The sequence below is a fragment of the Periplaneta americana genome, chromosome 17, assembly GCF_040183065.1.
Source record: "Periplaneta americana isolate PAMFEO1 chromosome 17, P.americana_PAMFEO1_priV1, whole genome shotgun sequence".
NCBI classification, from domain to species: domain Eukaryota; kingdom Metazoa; phylum Arthropoda; class Insecta; order Blattodea; family Blattidae; genus Periplaneta; species Periplaneta americana.
The window spans coordinates 4,004,716-4,010,715 of record NC_091133.1 but is presented as its reverse complement, the minus strand read 5'-3'; positions in this window follow the sequence as shown (position 1 = coordinate 4,010,715).

The window sequence follows — 6,000 nt, the reverse complement described above, 5'->3', positions numbered from 1 at the left end:
ACATTCTTATCTCCAGGAAGCCAGATGGAACACTGGGTCACAGCGTATACAGGAAACTACACATACTGATCTATATCTGAATGGATGCAGCCACCACAACCCGGCACAGAAATGAACAGTCCTGTCGACTCTTCTGCACAGGGCGAGAGGGATTTCGGACAAAGAGAGTCTCCCTTCTGAGATCCGTCACCTACGTGAGACGTTCCAACAGAACAACTTCGGCAACAGGGAAATCGGCTTGGCCCTCAGAAGGGCCTTTTCGGACAAACCACCTTTCGAGGAACAAGAGGAGACGAAGGGCATGGCATACATCCCGTTCTACGGCCCCATCTCGGGCAAAATTAGCAGACTGCTAAGAAACACGGGATTAAGACCATCCATAAGCCGCCCACAAAGACCCAGAACTTGCTGAGACCAGTTAAGGACGACCTTGGTCTTAGGACACCTGGCGTCTACAGAATATCTTGTGAGTGTGGGAAATGCTACATCGGGCAGACGGGACGCACCATTATGGAACGCTGCAAAGAACATCAACGCAGCATATCCTGATAAGTCTGCAGTAGCCCAACACAGCCTAGAAACGGGTCACAAGATAGATTTCGGCGCCACCACCATCTTGGACAAGACATCAGGTTACTGGGACTTGGTGATCAAGGAAGCCATCGAAATCCAGGTAGATGGCAATAATTTCAACAGAGACGGGGGTCTACAGCTGAGTACAGCATACAATCCTGCCATCAATACGCTTAGACCACCAGCACACGGCAGACAGTCGGGACCAGGAAGTAGCTCCTGATTGGCTGCCGCTTCCACCAACCAGAATGCGCCTGGCGGTCGGGGCTAGGAACTAGCTCCTGATTGGCCCGCAGTGGGAAGCCCTACTTTTGCATATATACTGGCTAGACATGGTCCCACATCAATTACTCTAAATTAATTAACAATTACGTCTCTCCCCCCTCTTCGTAATTGAGCCATCATATAGCCAAATGGCTGGTCTCTAAATTGAGACTATTCAACAAGGCTCATGACACCTCCTACATAATAGACAAATTGCCTAGTCTCTTATATATGAGACAACTCATCCTGCCTAAGGTATTCCGTGGTTTTCCTAAGGCGTAAGACAAATGTCGGGATGAGCCCTATAAGAAATGGGCCACGGACCTATATGCCCTTCCCCATATATATATATATATATATATATATATATATATATATATATATATATATATATTCTCCCCTTTATTATAAACGACGTATGCCCTAGTTCAGAACCTATAAATTGTCTATTAAATATACGAGGTCACTCAGTCGCAATTTGAAAGGACAGGGACCTCTCAAATTGCAGATTTAGATTTCACGGCACTTCTTCCGACGGCCTTCACATGCTTTGTCATCGAACAACAGATGACAGCGTCTCGCCATCCTAACGGCAAACACCAGCCATCTCCTCCTCGCCCCGTTCCGTGATCACTTGATCAAATCTCAGCCCCCCCTAGCGTATGTGGTACCTAAGAGGTTACGTCCAATTTCGGCTTCCCCTTCAAAATTTTCTAGAGCTCCTTCAGTGGAGCAGCGTAACCCGGAGTGAGACTAGTGGCCAACAGGCTTGGAGCTCACATATTTAGTTTTGTACAGCCCCCAACTCCTTGCAAAGACGCGTTTTGCGTACCTTTTAAAATTGTCCTCCCAATTCTTTTTCGATTTTTCGATCACTTTAATCTTCGTCCCACATCACTTCAATTCGCTGAAGAAGATGGCAGAGCTAGCCGTCGAAAGCTTGGAAGCTAATCTCCAACTCACCTGGCTGAGAACCCGAGAAGAGTTATTCTATGTCTTTTATTAAAAATTTTAGGTAAGGGCGCAAATAGCCGTAGTAGTTGACGCGCTCTTCTTAAACCCTACTACTGCTACTCAATGGTACAATTATTGATACAATAAATAAGACGTTTCCAAAGTTACTTATCAAACATATCATATCAGTCAGATGGAAGTACACAACATTTTAAACCAAAAATACTTTTTGTGTCTTGGAACTGTGCGTTTTGATCAATTTCAATGACACTTCTCTGCTACTAGCCATGGTAAAGGTACAATTGATGGTCTTGGTGGATCCATCTGTTATGCCCCAGGGCTTAAGAACGCCCTGTAGCATGATTTCTTGTGGATTGTCAAATTTGAACAGTCCGGGAACAGTGTCAGCGGAATACATGGTCTTAAGATGCTTAGCCAGCATTATAGAGTCTTGTCGCGCGAGCTGTAAATCACTGCCTACGATAAAAGTATTCTTACGCCACGTATCACGGCTGGACTAATAGCATTGGAACAAAGCATGCATTTTAATTGGTTAAATTAAATCACGCATTGTTCGAACTCTTTTCTTACGCGCAGTCTCATTAAAGCGACGTATCACTATATTGCACTGAATCGAATTAAATGTAATAGATGTTTGATTAAGACGACATCTGTAAGCACGTAAAATCAAAAGGGGTTTTAAGCCCATCTCACCTGGTGGATGGCGTGGTTGGTACCCCGGCGGGAAACCGATAAGGAAACATAAAAAGTGTTGGTGAGGAGATTCTGAGAGGTAGTTGAGACTTACGGAGAGGAATAATCGGGGAGAAGCAGAAGATAACGTCATGGCGTCAGCTTCAGCACAAGAAAGATTTCTTGTAAGTAACTTATATACTGTATATTGTAAATACTTAATAAATCAAGTAGAGTTTTGATTTGCAATCAATTCAGTCTAGTTCAGTAACCATGTAGTTTTCCTATAGTATCCTGAGAGCCCCAGCTCTTCCAGTAAAATCGTTTCCATTAGTGAGTAAAATGGTGGTGTCAGAAATCCTGATAAGTGTGAGCAGGAGACGAATGCAGTAGTCATCCGTTTGGCAAGTAGGCTTAATGCGACATAAGTGACGGTCGCACAACAAGCGAAACTCAATGCTAAGAAAGAAGATTGAGCAGGCCCCTGTACAGCCATAAGATGCGATCCAGCATGTAGTGGTGTTAACTTAGAATCCTACTTTTTTCTATAATAATAATAATAATAATAATAATAATAATAATAATAATAATAATAATAATAATAATAATAAGAAGAAGAAGAAGAAGAAGCGCACAATGTGCATATAGTTAGTAACCTAATTACGATTCACAAAATTTTGTTAATGACACTGGTCTACGTTCGCACGTCGCTGCACGGTATCTGTCGCAAATGTCTCCACAGAGCTTGCATACACAGTGATCATTCGGCTGGTGGTATTTTTCGACGCTACATAGTTTGAAGTGAAACCCATGGACTGCGAATCGCGTCATCACATGTCTCAGTTCATAATTGGCCTTCTTCCATTCTGTGTTCATCATTGCATCTGTGGCGTAGAACTCCATACATATATCTGCTCTCTTTGCCTGTCGTTCCTGGAGTAGGTCCTCATATGCCTTCGTAGATGTCAGTAGCACTTGATATCTCAGATCTTCGATGTAGAAAGATTCATTGGACAATACGTAGGTAAGACGCGATGGGGTGTATTTCGATAGACATAATGCTTTCTTCAGGAATGTCGCTTTGACTCTCTCGATGTCTGCTAGATTGTTTTTCCTTAGGTGTTCCCATATTAAATCTATTGCATATATGTTATTATGGGTGTGATTTTGAGCTCGAAAAGTCGATAGGGATATCTTGTGTAGGTTTTTTTATTCCGTTCATGGCTGTCGGTGCTGCTGCTGCTGCTGCTCTTTCCTTTACATGCAATGTGTATACATTGCCCTGCGTCTGCATGGTGATCCCTAGATATTTGAAGTGTGGGACTCTTGTCAGTGGTTCCGTTCCATACATTATGACGTCGTTGACTGCTGCTCTACCTCCTCTCCTGAACGTCATTGTGACTGTCTTCTTTTCGTTTAGGAGTAGCTCATTTTTGTTTGCCCATTCTTTCAGGTGATTGAACACTGTCTGAAGGTCTTCTATGTCTGTGGATAGAATCACCATGTCATCCGCATAGGCATTGATTTTGACATTGTCTGCTTCAATGTCTTTGTAGACATCTGATGTTGCTATGTTGAATAGCAGCGGGCTTATCGGATCGCCATGTAGCACTCCATTTGTCTGTTCCAGTGGCTGAGATCTGTCGATGTTATCGTCAATTTGCACATAGTTGCTTTCCAAGATGTTCCTTAATAGTCTTGTCATGTATGTTCTCTACTTTATCTATAAGCATTTTTCTGTTCACGAGATCGAAAGCCTTTGTATAGTCTATAAAGACTGCATGTAGTTTCCCTTTTTGCTTATTTTAGTGCTTCTTCTATGTGTTCCTGGAGGCACTTACCGCTTGAAGCGTCGACTTCCCTTTTGTCAAACCGAACTGCACTTCTGGTATTGCATCTTCTGTGAGCTTGTATAGTCTTTTCGTTATTAGACTTGGTAATATCTTAAATGGTACGCATTCCAGGGCTATGCCCTTGTATGAGTTTGGGTCACTTATATTACCTTTGCCTTTGTACAGGACTTTTAGTGTTGCACACCTCCAGTTCTCTGGAAGTATCCTTCTTCTAGGCACTTATTGTAGATTGTTGTCCATATTTCTTTGAAGTATGTTGCCGTGGTCTTTAGGTGTTCGTTAAAGATCTTGTCTGGGCCGCAGGCTTTCTTCATTTTTGCCGCGTGCATTGCTTGTTCTCCTTCTGCTACGGTGAATGGTACCACGTCTGTATCTATGTGCTCCAGTTTGGGTCGGGTTTCTCTGTTCTGGAGTACGTTTCTGAAATGATTCTCCCATATAGTCATCGGTATATCCTTCGGGAAGCGTGGTTGTCTTGGTGATATAGCCTTGTACCATTGTTGCTCTGCCTCTTCTATTTGTTTGCGATCTTCTTCCTCCTGAAAGTTTTCTTTTGTCCGTTTTATTACGTTCTTGTATTCTCGTCTGCTGACGCTGTATCTCTGTAGGTGCTCCACTGTTTGTGTACTGAGTGCTTTCTTTAGTGCCATCATTGTGTGTCTCCTTGCTTTGTAACACTCTTGATTGAACCAAGGTTGCGCCCTTCTGTTCTGTCGATTGCTCTTCAGAGTTGCGACTTGGATGCACCGTTCCATAACTTTTATTGCCTCCTCTATGTTGCAATTTTGTATGGTGTCTGATATTTCTTTGGTGTCCATTTTTTCTATTGCAGCTAGATCCAGTTCTCTCCTTATCTTCACTCTTTCTTGTTTCTTTGCTGGTGCATTGGTGACATATATTGTTGTGTCCACTGGCAGATGTTTCCTCGCGACTACACTTCCTAACACTTGCTGTCGCGATGCTTCTTGGTTACTAAAGACTAAGTCGATTGTGATGCACCCGTTGAAACTGATATATGTTTTGGCTTCTTTCTTGTTAATCAGCGTGAGTCCTTCTTCTTCTAAGAAGCTGATTACTGCTTTTGATTTGTGGCGTTCTGCGTCGATTCTACAGTTTAAGTCTCCCGCGAGTATCACTGGTGCATTTCGTGGTATTGAAATTAGTGTTGTTGCTAACTCGTCTATGATGTCTTCCTGTCTGTAGTCCGGCTGAAAGTATGCGCATATGATGACACACAGATTAGTTTTGACCGTTAGAATATTGTCTGTTTTTAGCATAATGTTGATGGCGATAGCCTGGCTTTTAGGAGCAATGTGAGGGCGCCTTTCAGTCTTCCATGCACACCTTGTGTAGCGAGAGAGTTAGTAGAGTAGAAGTTCTCTGTATGCCATTCCTTCGTTAAAAAGGTTTCCGTTAGAATCACTGCGTCATATTGCTGGAACATATTATCTGGCGTCATTTGTATCGCGGTTCTATTTCTCTCTGCATTCCATAGTATTGTCCTCAGAGCTCCTTTTTGTTGTTGTGCTATATCCTTTCCTTTATCGGCGTGTTTCGCTCTGGTAAATTCCGTTCGTGGGGATGAGAACTGCGTTTCCTGAGTGTCAAAAAATATACCGTCTTACTAGGACTCCTTCCGGCCAGAATTCAGGGTGGTTTACTC